The sequence below is a fragment of the Salvelinus fontinalis genome, chromosome 3 (assembly GCF_029448725.1).
Source record: "Salvelinus fontinalis isolate EN_2023a chromosome 3, ASM2944872v1, whole genome shotgun sequence".
NCBI lineage: Eukaryota > Metazoa > Chordata > Actinopteri > Salmoniformes > Salmonidae > Salvelinus > Salvelinus fontinalis.
In genome coordinates this window covers 37,754,073-37,768,767 of record NC_074667.1, presented here as the reverse complement: position 1 = coordinate 37,768,767, position 14,695 = coordinate 37,754,073, and positions in this window count along the sequence as shown.

The window sequence follows — 14,695 nt, the reverse complement described above, 5'->3', positions numbered from 1 at the left end:
AGCTAGATATTGTGGTTTAAGGTAATACATATGGATTGATTTGCCGTGAACATTGTTACTGTGAGATGCATGTGCACAGCATCAGTAATGTTGAGAGGTTATATTTTGGTTTGATATAATTTGAGGATGTCAGCAACAAGACGTCTTATTCAGGTCAGATTCTAGTTGCATATGAACGTTTTAGACATCTCCTAAAAGATTTTTAAAAACTTTCAAAATCTGACATCAGGAAAATATGTCATTGATGTCTTGACAACCGACCTGTGCCTGTTGGGAAGACAGACTAGAGATGTAGCCTATAGCCTAAATTATAAGCGTAGGCTATGCATATTAGCCGATAAGCCTAACATTGAGTTTATGAATTAACACTGCAGTGAATATATCCAGTCAATTTCAAATCAAACTTTGTCACATGTGCCGAATACAACCTTATCGTGAACTGCTTTACTTACAAGCCCTTAAACAACAATGCAGTTCAAGAAAGAGTTATGAAAATATTTACCAAATAAACTAAAGTAATTTTTAAAAAAGTAATTCAATAACAAGGCTATATACGGTACCAGTACCGAGTCCATGTACAGGTTAGTCGAGGTAATTTGATCATGTAGGTAGGGGTAAAGTGACTATGCATAGCTAAGTGAAAGTGACTATGCAAATTTTATTGGTCACATACACATGGTTAGCAGATGTGAATGCGAGTGTAGCAAAATGCTTGTGCTTCTAGTTCTGACAATGCAGTACTATCTAACAAGTAACCTAACAAATTCACAACTACCTTATACACACAAATGTAAAGGGATGAATATGAATAAGAATATGTACAGGGGGTACCGGTACCGAGTCGATGTGCGGGGGTACAGGTTAGTCGAGGTCATTTAATCATTTAGGTAGGGGTAAAGTGACTATGCTTAGGTAATAAACAGCGAGTAGCAGCATTGTAAAAAACAAATGAGGGGGTGTCAATGTAAGTTGTCCGGTGGCCATTTGATTAATTGTTCAGCAGTCTTATGGCTTGGGGGTAGAAGCTGTTGAGGAGCCTTTTGGTCCTAGACTTGGTGCTCCGGTATCGCTTGCCGTGCGGTAGCAGAGAGAACAGTAGATGACTTGGCTGACTGGAGTCTTTGACAATTTTTGGGGCTTTCCTCTGACACTGCCTAGTATATAGGTCCTGGATGGCAGGAAGCTTGGCCCCAGTGATGTACTGGGCCGTACACACTACCCTCTGTAGCGCCTTATGGTCAGATGCCGAGCAGTTGCCATACCAGGGCGTGACGCAACCGGTCAGGATGCTCTCGATGGTGCAGCTGTAGAACTCTTTAAGGATCTGGGGACCCATGCCAAATCATTTAAAAGTTTCCTGAGGGGCAAAAGATGCCCTCTTCACGACTGTCTTGGTGTGTTTGGACCATGATAGTTAGTTGGTGATGTGGACACCAAGGAACTTGAATCTCTCAACCTGCTCCACTTCAGCCCTGTCGATGAGAATGGGGGCGTGCTCGGTCCTCCTTTTCCTATAGTCCACAATCATCTCCTTTGTCTTGATCATGTTGAGGGAATGGTTGTTGTCCTGGCACCACACGGCCAGGTCTCTGACCTCCTCCCTATAGGCTGTCTTGTCATTGTCGGTGACACTACTACTGTTCTGTCATCGGCAAACTTAATGATGGTGTTGGAGTTGTGCCTGGCCGTGCAGTCATGACTGAACAGGGAGTACAGGATGGGACTGAGCACGCACCTGAGGTGTCCCCATGTTGAGGATCAGCGTAGCGGATGTGTTGTTACCTACCCTTACCACCTGGGGGGCGGCCCGTCAGGAAGTCCAGGATCCAGTTGCAGAGGGAGGTGTATAGTCCCAGGGTCCTTAGCTTAGTGATGAGCTTTGAGGGCACTATGGTGTTGAACGCTGAGCTGTAATCAATGAATAGCATTCTCACATAGGTGTTCCTTTTGTCCAGGTGGGAAAGGGCAGTGTGGAATGCAATAGAGATTGCATCATCTGAGGATCTGTTGGGGAGGTATGCAAATTGGAGTGGGTCTAGGGATAATGGTGTTGATGTGACCTGCCTTTCAAATCACTTCATGGCTACAGACGTGAGTGCTATGGGTCGGTAGTCATTTTAGGCAGGTTACCTTCGTGTTCTTGGGCACAGGGACTATGGTGGTCTGCTTGAAACATGTTGGTATTACAGACTCAGACAAGGAGAGGTTAAAAATGGCAGTGAAGACACTTGCCAGTTGGTCAGCGCATGCTCGGAATACACATCCTGGTAATCCGTCTTGCCCTGCGGCCTTGTGAATGTTGACCTGTTTTAAGGTCTTACGTCGGCTGCGGACAGCGTGATCACAGTCATCCGGAACAGCTGATGCTCTCATTCATGTTTCAGTGTTACTTGCCTCGAAGGGAGCATAGAAGTAATTTAGCTCGTCTGGTAGGCTCGTGTCACTGGGCAACTCTCAGCTGTGCTTCCCTTTGTAGTCTGTAATAGTTTGCAAGCCCTGACACATCCGACGAGCGTCGGAGCCGGTGTAGTACGATTCGATCTTATTCCTGTATTGACGCTTTGCCTGTTTGATAGTTTGTCGGAGCGCATAGCGGGATTTCTTATAAGCTTCCGGGTTAGAGTCCCGCTCCTTGAAAGCGGCAGCTCTACTCTTTAGCTCAGTGAGGATGTTGCCTGTAATCCATGGCTTCTGGTTGGGGTATGTACACAGCCACTGTGGTGACGACGTCATCGATGCACTTGTTGATGAAGCCAGTGACTGATGTGGTGTACTCCTCAATGGCATTGGAAGAATCCTGGAACATATTCCAGTCTGTGCTAGCAAAATAGTCCTGTAGCTTCATTCATACCACCCTGCATACCACTGCTGGCTTGCTTCTGAAGCTAAGCAGGGTTGGTCCTGGTCAGTCCCTGGATGGGAGACCAGATGCTGCTGGAAGTGGTATTGGAGGGCCAGTAGGAGGCCCTCTTTCCTCTGGTCTAATAAAATATCCCAATGCCCCAGTGCAGTGATTGGGGACACTGCCCTGTGTGTAGGGTGCCGTCTTTCGGATGGGACGTTAAACGGGTGTCCTGACTCTCTGAGGTCATTAAAGATCCCATGGCACTTATCGTAAGAGTAGGGGTGTTAACCCCGGTGTCCTGGCTAAATTCCCAATCTGGCCCTCAAACCATCATGGTCACCTAATAATCCCCAGTTTACAATTGGCTCATTCATCCCCCTCCTCTCCCCTGTAACTATTCCCCAGGTCGTTGCTGCAAATGAGAACGTGTTCTCAGTCAACTTACCTGGTAAAATAACGGTAAAATAAAAAAATAAAAACAAATCTGACCACTTAAAGGGGCTGTGATATTTTGGTTAAAAGGCTCAAAATAAGAAAATGTTGTTATTCAATATACCATATTAGTTACTTTTTACTAGTAATACATTTATTGTTTTAGCAACATTACAAAGCATGTTCATCAGTTTTTTGTATCTTTATATATATATAATATATTTTTTTATCTACCTGCCACAGTAGCTGGTGGGACAAAAAGTGAATGCTATGCCATGATGTGCAGTTTGATCATGAAAGTGACCCGCGGGACCTCAACGTGTCTGAGCTGGATCTTTAATCCACATTTTGTGTTACAGCCAGAATTTAAAAAAGTCTTAAATATTTCTCTCACACATCTACACACAATACCCCATAATGACAAAGTTACATTTGTTCTTCATAAATTGTTGCTAATTTATTGAAATTCTTAAATATCTAATTTATAGATTCTACCATGTTAGAATTACCTTTGACAGCGATTACTCCTGTGAATTTTTCTAGGTAAGTCTCTAAGAGCTTTACAAACCTGGATTGTACAATATCTGCACATTATTCTTTTCAAAATTCTTCAAGCTCTGTCAAGTTGATTGTTGATCATTGCTAGACAGCCATTTTCATGTCTTGCCATAGATTTTCAAGCCGATTTAAGTCAAAACTGTAACTAGGCCACCCAGGAACATTCAATGTTGTCTTGTTAAGCAATTCCAGTGTGTATATGGCCTTGTGTTTTAGGTTATTGTTCTGTTGAAAGGTGAAGGTCTCCCAGTGTCTGTTGGAAAGCAGACTGAACCAGGTTTTTTCTACAGGGCTTGACATTAACTTTTTTAGCCACTTGTCAAGTTGGACCCCTAGTAAAAAAAATCCTGTAGTATTCCAATAAAAAAAAATATTACAATCCAATAGAAAATTCAATCAGATTTTGGAACCTAACCCTGTAGGATTTTATCCTATAGGATAGAATCAATCTTATAGGACCTATCCTATAGGACTGGTTCCAAAATCTGATAGGGGTTTCTATTGGATTCTTGTATTGGAATCCAATAGGATTAAATCCTATAGGATAGAATCCCATAAGAGTCCTATAGGACTGGTTCTGGTGGTGTGTTGAAGAGCTTGAGAACCTCAGGGAATTATCACTTGTGTGAGTAGGCAAAAAGATGGAGATTGTGTTCTGGAGAGACATGGGAGAAAGACTGTTCCTCAGTTTTTTTAATATTTGTTTTATTTCGTTTTTATTTCACCTTTATTTAACCAGGTAGGCTAGTTGAGAACAAGTTCTCATTTGCAACTGCGACCTGGCCAAGATAAAGCATAGCAATTCGACACATACAACAACACAGAGTTAAACATGGAATAAACAAAACATACAGTCAATAATACAGTAGAAAAGTAAGTCTATATACAATGTGAGCAAATGAGGTGAGAAGGGAGGTAAAGGCAAAAAAGGCCATGGTGACGAGGTAAATACAATATAGCAAGTAAAACACTGGAATGGTAGATTTGCAGTGGAAGAATGTGCAAAGTAGAAATAGAAATAATGGGGTGCAAAGGAGCAAAATAAATAAATAAATACAGTAGGGGAAGAGGTAGTTGTTTGGGCTAAATTAGATAGGCTATGTACAGGTGCAGTAATCTGTGAGCTGCTCTGGCAGCTGGTGCTTAAAGCTAGTGAGGGAGATAAGTGTTTCCAGCTTCAGAGATTTTTGCAGTTCGTTCCAGTCATTGGCAGCAGAGAACTGGAAGGAAAGACGACCAAAGGATGAATTGGCTTTGGGGGTGACCAGTGAGATATACCTGCTGGAGCGCGTGCTACGAGGGGGTGCTGCTATGGTGACCAGTGAGCTGAGATAAGGTGGGGCTTTACCTAGCAGAGACTTGTAGATAACCTGTAGCCAGTGGGTTTGGCTACGGGTATGAAGCGAGGGCCAACCAACGAGAGCGTACAGGTCGCAATGGTGGGTAGTGTATGGGGCTTTGGTGACAAAGCAGATGGCACTGTGATAGACTGCATTCTGTTTGTTGAGTAGAGTGTTGGAGGCTATTTTATAGATGACATCACCGAAGTCGAGGATCGGTAGGATGGTCAGTTTTACGAGGGTATGTTTGGCAGCATGAGTGAAGGATGCTTTGTTGCGATATAGGAAGCCGATTCTAGATTTAATTTTGGATTGGAGATGCTTAATGTGAGTCTGGAAGGAGAGTTTACAGTCTAACCAGACACCTAGGTATTTGTAGTTGTCCACGTATTCTAAGTTTACTGTTCTTTAATCTTGATTGCAGTTTAACATAAAATGTACAGTTTGTGCTATATAAATCTGTGAAATTGTCCAATAAAGCTACATATTAGATTATTTTATATTTGCACTAATTTCCTGTACGTGGACAGTATGTATTACTACATTACAGAACCTCACGTTTTGACCACATCAAACTGAGTGTAATTACACATCCTGTTTATACTAACATCACTAATATGAGGTAAACATTTATAGTAATCACAATGACACAAAATTGATTAAAACAGATCAATATAATTGTTTTTTTTACTGTTGATTTTGACATACACCCTGGCAGTCTTCGGACTTAGAATTCTACAATAATCTTTAATCTCAAATGGCAATTAAAATTCTGGGTGCTCTCTAAAAAAAGTTGCGGTCTCACACCAATACATGGATTTGAGAGTCAAAGTATCACTCAAATAACAGCCAGCTCTTGTCACTGTTGATATCCTATGGCGGGTCGTGATTCAATTACAAAACACCTGATTTGTTTCCTTCCCCGTTTCGGCAGCCTCACAAAACTTCCATCCGACATTCTAGAATGTATGTAGATGACTGTCTTTAGCAAATTCTCTTCTAACCAGTGATATACAGTGCCTTCATAAAGTATTCACACACCTTGACTTTCCACATTTTGTTGCGTTACAGCTTGAATTTAAAATGGATCAAATTGAGATTGTGTCACTGGCCTACACACAATACCCCATAACGTCAAAGTGCATTAATATATATATATATTTTTTAAATTCGTTCAAATCAATATCAAATTCAAATCTGAAATGCCTTGAGTCAATAAGTATTCAACCCCTTTTGTTATGGCAAGCCTAAATCATTTCAGAATTAAAAATGTGTTTCAAAAGTCACAAGTTGCATGGACTCACTTTGTATGCAATAATAGCGTTTAACATGACTACCTCATCTCTGTACCCCACACATACATTTATCTGTAAGCAGTGAATTTCAAACACAGATTCAATCACAAAGAACAGGGAGGTTTTCCAGTGCCTCGCTAAGGGCAACCATTTATTTTATTTCATTTAACAAAGCAAGTCAGTTAAGAACAAATACTTATTTACAATGACGTCCTACCTATTGGTAGATGGATAAAATGTTTAAAAAGCAAACATTGAAAATCCCTTTGAGCATGGTGAATGATTAATTACTCTTTGGATGGAGTATCAATACACCCAGTAACACAAAGATACAGGCGTTCATCCTAACTCAGCTGTTGGTGAAAACCGTGAGCGGTTTCCTTTCTCTCCATGAGGCCAATGGTGATTTTATACCTGTTACAGAGTGTAATAGCTGTGACAGGAGAAAACTGAGGATGGATCAACAACATTGCAGTTACTCCACAATACTAACCTAATTGACAGAGTGAAAAGGAAGCCTGAACAGAATAAAAATATTCCAAAACTTGCATCCTGTTTGCAACAAGGCAGTAAAGTAATACTGCAAAAAAATGTGTGAAAGCAGTTAACTTTTCCTGAATTCAAAGTGTTATGTTTGGGGCAAATCCAATACATTACTGAGTGGTGGCTGGATCATGTTATGAGTATGCTTGTAATCGTTAATGACTGGCGAGTTTTTCAGGATAAAAAAGAAACGTAATGGAGCTAATCACAGGCAAAATCGTAGAGGAAAACATGGTTCAGTCTGTTTTCCACCAGACACAGGGAGATGAATTCACCTTTTAGCAGGACAATAACCTAAAGCACAAGGCCAAATCTACACTGGAGTTGCTTACCAAGAAGACAGTTCCTGAGTGGCCGAGTTACAGTTTTGACTTAAATCGTCTTGAAAATCCATGGCAAGATTTGAAAATGGTTGTCTAGCAATGATCATCAACCAATTTGACAGAGCTTGAAGAATTTTGAAAAGAATAATGGGCAAATATCATTCAATCCAGGTGTGCAAAGCTCTTAGAGACTTACCCAGAAAGACACAGCTGCAATAGCTGCCAAGGGGTGTGAATACTTATGTAAATAGCATATTTCTGTATTTACAGAAATATGTGGCAACAGTTTGGGGTGGCCCTTTCCCATTTCAGCATGACAATGCCCCAGTGCACAAAGTGGCGTCCATACTGAAATGGTTTGTCGATCGGTGTGGAAGAACTTGATTGGCCTGCACAGACCAATGACCTCAACACCATCGAACACTTTTGGGATGAATTGGTACGCTGACTGCAAGCTAATCACCCAACATCAGTGCCTGACCTCACTAATGCTCTTGAGGCTGAATGGAAGCAAGTCCCCGCAGCAATGTTCCAACATCTAGTGGAAAGCCTTCCCAGAAGAGTGGACAGGCTGTTATAGTAGCAAAGGGGGGTCCAACTCCATATTAATATCCACGATTTTGGAATGAGATGTTCGACGAGCATGTGTCCACATACTTTTGTTACTGTAGTGTATTTAGTAATAAATAAACAAACAGTGACTCAAAAACAAGATACAAATGGCAACAACTTAGCTAACTTAAACTCACCCCATTCCGTACAAATGTGCGCAACCGCAACATTCAAACGAGGCTACAAAGAAAACTAATGCGACTGTAGCGACTGTGTTGACTTCAAAATCTGGGGTGTGAACAACGTTTCTATTCTAGCACTGATCGACATGGTAATGGCTCTATAGTAGTGGAGAAAAATTGAAAAAAACTGACCCTCCGTTACATCGTGACGGGTCATGCCGTAACGTACAGCACGCATAAAGCAACTATTTCTGTCTTACAATCTCTCTCCACCAGGTGAAGCACTTCTCTCATCGTTTAAAAACAAGAAAAATGGACAGTGACGGGGTAAGGGGGATACCTAGTCATTTTTTTGCGTCATCACTGCATGCGATCATCATTCTCAAAGCCGCTGTTTACTTCAAAGATCACTTTAGCACCGCCCTAAAAACTCGATTCAAATTCGACAACAACCTTCAAATAGGTATACATTGACACATTATATAAACTCTTTATAGTGTTTTATTTACATTTTAGAGGCGATAAGGTGATAAGTTGGAGAGATCGAGAAGAAAAAAGGTATTTTCCCACACAACGTCTCTCCTCACAATCAGGAATTAGTTTCGCTTCCCCACCCGCCATTTTTAAAAAGACCCGACGGTGCTCATTGCCTTCTTGAATTATGCAGAAACGGGCAGCGTTTAGGTCATGTCATTTATTTTGTTGGAAAGGGTAGAAAGTGTGCTTTACAATGGTACTGACATTACAGTTGATCTGGAAGTATTACGTTTTTGGGGCGCTAAAATAAGGTCAATTGTACGGACCAAGGCGATGTACAAAAGTGAGTGAGTTTACGTTAGCTAGCTAGGCAGCTGATAGGCTAAATGTGGCTAGCAGTAGTTTCTCTGCTAGCATAAAAACAAGTGCATAAAATGCTGCACAATACCAAAATATGACTAAAACATTGACAACTTTGTTGGGAAACATTACGAAACAAATAATGTACTCATAGTTCTTGCTTCACAAACAGTGAAGGATAAAACAGTTAGAATAATAATGTTAGCTGAACTTGGTAGTTAATTAACACTGCAAGCCTAGCTATGACATCAGTCACTCTTAAAGGGACAGGCTTTCTTAAAGATGAATAAAACAAAAATTAATATAGAACGTTGTCTCCAATTAACAAAAATTTAAATGTTGTTGTATTGTACTGGAACTTATGACAACAAACTATACTTTTGGGGTTCAATTAAGAAAAAAGTTCTGATAGGATTCTGACTGTGGTGACAATCCTACAAGATTTATCAAAAACCAATCAGATTACTTTTGATTTCCAATTGGAAAAAATAGTCAAATCGGATTCAGATAGAGGTGATACAAAATCATATAGGATTTTGAGAATCCTATAGGGTCTAATACAATTACTTTGGATTCCAAATAGGAAAAAAGTAGTCAATAAGATTCTGATACAGGTGACAAAATCCTATAGGACTTTGTGTCAACCTCTTTCAGAATCCTATTGGTTACTTTTTTCCTATTGGAAATAAAAAATGAATCATATTAGATCTTATAGGATTCTCGCAGTCACCTCTATAGGATTGTGAGAATCTTATAGGTGTAACGGAATTCCTCGTCCTCTTCATACGAAAAGGAGGAGTGGTGATTCGACCAAGACGCAGCGTTGTGACTTGACATTATATTTATTAAACAAGACGAAAAAACACGAAACGAAATACACTTGAATAATTAACAAAATAACAAAACGGAGTAGACAGACCTGGACATGGAACTTACATAAAACACGAAGAACTCACGAACAGGAACAGACTACATAAACCGAGACAGTCCCGTGTGGCGCGACAAACACTGACACAGGAGACAACCACCCACAACAAACAATGTGAAACAACCTACCTTAATATGACTCTCAATTAGAGGAAACGCCAAACACCTGCCTCTAATTGAGAGCCATACCAGGCAACCCATTAACCCAACATAGAAAACACATAACATAGACTACCCACCCAAAACTCACGCCCTGACCAATTAAACACATACCACACAACAGAAAACAGGTCAGGCATGTAAAAATAGGATTCTATTGGAAAAAAACACAAATCCTATAGGATTTTGACTAGGGACTGACTTTTTACTTTTTAAGTCACTTATCCCCCCAAAAAATGGTCTGTAACATTAAAAAGGTGACTAAAAGTTGTGTTGTATGATGCAAGGAATCATTTCACAAAATAACCATTATTATCACTGGTATTGACAATGTAAGGCCTCTATTCTCTGATCCGTTGTAAACTTGAGCAAGGCATTTAACCCTCCACAAAGTAAAATACTGCATTAATGGGCTAATGTATAAAACACATGAGGTCCGTCAACCCTCCATCTGGAGAGCTACTGGGTGTGTAGGCTTTTTATATAACCATGCTCAAACACACCAGATCCAGCTTATCAAGGTCCTATTGAGTAGCTGATTTTTACTACAATGTGGTGTGTTTGAGCAGGACTGGAGAAAAAAAGACTTCACACCCAATATGGCCACTCTGCAACATTACAATTACAACCAAATACTTATGTTTTTATAACGTAATTCCATCATTGAATGAACCCGGGATCAAATGGCTATGGTGGGCAAGGTAACTAAGACGTTTATCTGTTTGTAAGGTTAAAATATTCAGTGTTTAGGGGAGATCTTGACAGCACACATTTTTTTTCACTTTGTCGGAATTACATGGCTAGTATTGAAGAGGAGAATCCTAGCCAATTTTGATTCCTTGAGAGACAGTTTTTACAACCGTAGTATGCAGCATTGGTTTCATCAACTACGCACCCATATCAACTGCGTGTTGGCCATTTGCAGTTATACAACAGTGCCGTTTGAAAGTTATTTTAGGACATGGGACATGGCAATGACGTTAATGCATGCTAATAGCTAAATGTTTAACTAGCGAGATAATCAGCCAAACTATACAATATGTTTTGAATTGGCAATCTAGTTAGTCTGTTGTAGGCGATACCATTATTTTACCTGCTGCGTACATGTCTCTCTCTCTTCCCCTCTGGCAATGGCCCACTGGAACACACGCAGGTGACGCATACACCATGACTTTTCCAGGATTTTCATTGCTGACACAAAATTTGCAGCAACACTTTACTTGACACCCAGCATCATAAGTTATAACATGTCATAGATTGCCATTCTCATCGACGGGGCTGTAGTGGAGCAGGTTGAGAGCTTCAAGTTCCTTGGTGTCCACATCACCAACACTAACATGGTCCAAGTGTAACAGTATAACTTTACGTCGTCCCCTCGCCCCGACACGGGCGCGAACCGGGGACCCTCTGCACACATCAACAACAGTCACCCACGAAGCAGCGTTACCCATCGCTCCACAAAAGCCGCGGCCCTTGCAGAGCAAGGGGTAACCCTACTTAATGTCCCAGAGCAAGTGACATAACTGATTGAAATGCTACTAGCGCGCACCCGTTAACTAGCTAGCCATTTCACATCCGTTACACTCACCCCCCTTTCAACCTCCTCCTTTTCCGCAGCAACCAGTGATCCGGGTCAACAGCATCAATGTAACAGTATAACTTTACGTCGTCCCCTCGCCCCGACACGGGCGCGAACCAGGGACCCTCTGCACACATCAACAACAGTCACCCACGAAGCAGCGTTACCCATCGCTCCACAAAAGCCGCGGCCCTTGCAGAGCAAGGGGTAACCCTACTTAATGTCTCAGAGCAAGTGACGTAACTGATTGAAATGCTACTAGCGCGCACCCGCTAACTAGCTAGCCATTTCACATCCGTTACACAAGCACACCAAGACAGTCGTGAAGAGGGCATGACAAAACCTATTCCCCCTCAGGAGAGTAAAATGATTTTGCATGGGTCCTCAGATCCTCAAAAGGTTTTACAGCTGCACCATCGAGAGTATCCTGACCGGTTGCATCACTGCCTGGTATGGCAACTGCTTGGCCTCCGACCGCAAGGCACTACAGAAGGTAGTGCTTACGGCCCAGTACATCACCGGGGCCAAGCTTCCTGCCATCCAGGACCTCTTTACCAGGCGGTGTCAGAGGAAGGCCCTAAAAATTGTCAAAGACTACAGCCACCCTAGTGATAGACTGTTCTCTCTGCTACCGCACGGCAAGCGGTACCGGAGCGCCACGTCTAGGTCCAAGAGGCTCCTAAATAGCTTCTACCCCCAAGCCATAAGACTCCTGAACAGCTAATCAAATGGCTACCCAGACTATTTGTATTGCCCCCCCCCAGAGCGCTGCTGCTACTTTTGGTTATTACCTATGCATAGTCACTTTAATACCTCTACCAACATGTACATATTACCTCAATTACCTCGACACCGGTGCCCCCGCACACTGACATTGACACTGTACCGGTACCCCCTTTATATAGCCCCGCTATTGTTATTTACTGCTACTCTTTAATCATTTGTTATTCTTATCTCTTACTTTATATTATTTATTTTCTTAGGTATTTAATTAAAACTGCATTGTTGTTTAAGGGCTTGTAAGTAAGCATTTCACTGTAAGGTCTACACCTGTTGTATTCAGCGTATGTGACAAATAAAATGTGATTTGATGACAGCTGACATAACAGGTCATATTACTGTCATGACACATATTTACATATGTTGTGGCATATTTTCCGTTATTTTATCACTGGTTATGACCCCTACATAAGAATGTAAAAACCCACAAAACCTACCATGGTAGTTATTTTATGGCTGGTTATGACACCTACATAAGTGTCAAAACCCACAAAAACTACCACACAAGGCACAACATTCCATTGCACCATAGCCTACGTGTCAACTGTATGTTTATGTTGTATAGGTATTTTTTTAACTGACCATATTAAATTATCATCATTGTAATCTCAGACACATTGATGTCAGACATGCACCTACCCCAATGCTCTGTTGCGGATGACTGGGCTGAATGCAGGAGCAGATTTCAGGAGCAGGACGGGACACCCTCTTTTTGACTGATATAATGGCATGTACGTGATAGGCCTATCTGGCTTATATGATTATGATGGTCATAATGCTTCTCCACAGTGTCAAAGTGTATTTTCTAAGTCCAAGTAAAGTGACACAGGATGGTCATAATACTTCATGACAGTGTTATAAAGTTATTTAAAATATGATGAAAAAAACATGACTGTAAATAATGAATTACAACAAAGGATATAGGAAACAAACTTTCAAAATAAAAGAAAACTTCTTGGCAAGGAAAAAAAATATTAGAATAAATGTGGGTTGACACTCTTATTTAGGTGTCATAACCAGCCATAAAATGACTCAATATATATTATAACAGGTGTAAATATATGGGTCATGACAGTATTATGACAGGTTATGCTAGCTATTATGACATGACAAGGTTATGATGTTATAACATGTTATGACACAGGGTGTCAAGTAAAGTGGTACCAAATTTGCTATAACTGGGAAAATCACCACAAGTAATAATTATCAACAAATTTGCAAACGCATCTCGCAGCTGCATGATTGAAAGACCACTTGTGCCTGTCAATGCAGTCTCCAGAGATTGGGAAGACAGTGAGCAACACATCCAGAGGACACTTTAATCCAATTCTGATCAGGGTAGCCTAATTGTTTTATATTGTCCATTCAGACAACTAAAATCTATAGTCTGCTTGTCCACTTGTCCTGAGCAAGCAGACAAGCGTTAATGTTCTGGCCCTGCTCAAGCATTTAGCCTGTACTTAATTCTATTGTATATTTTCATCTTAAAGAACTCCCTAGTCCTTGTCGATGACAAGGATCCCATAATATGATGCAGCCACCATCATGCTTGAAATTATGAAGTGAAGCTTTGTATTTAGAACAAAGTTAATTTCTTTTGCCACATTTTCTGCAGTTTTACTTTAGTGCCTTATTAAAAACAGGATGCATGTTTTGGAATATTTTTATTCTGTACAAGCTTCCTTTTCAATCTGTCATTTAGGTTAGTATTGTGGAGTAATTACAATGTTGTTGATCCATCCTCAGTCTTCCATCACAGCCATAAAACTCTAACTGTTTTAAAGTCACCGTTGGCCTCATGGTGAAATCCCTGAGTGGTTTCCTTCCTCTCTGGCAACTGAGTTAGGAAGGACGCTGTAGTGACTGGGCGTATTAATACACCATCAAAAGTGTAATTGACGGGCCTCCTGAGTGGCGTAGTAGTCTAATGCACTGCATCGCAGTGCTAGCTGTGCCACTAGAGATCCTGGTTTGAGTCCAGGCTCTGTCGCAGCCGGCCGCGACCAGGAGACCCATGGGGCGGCGCACAATCGGCCCAACGTTGTCCGGGTTAGGGGAGAGTTTGGCTGGTAGGGATGTCCTTGTCCCACTACGCTCTAGTGACTCCTGTGGCAGGCTGGATGCATGCATGCTGACACGTTGTACAGTGTTTTCCTCTGACACAATGGTGTGGCAGGCTTCCAGGTTAAGTGGGCAGTGCGGCTTGGTTTGGTTGTGTTTCAGCTCTTGACCTTTTCCTCTCCCGAGTCCGTACGCGAGATGCAGTGATGAGATACTAATTACCAATTGGGAAAAATGACAAATTAAATGAAAGTGTAATTCATAACTCCACCACGCTCAAAG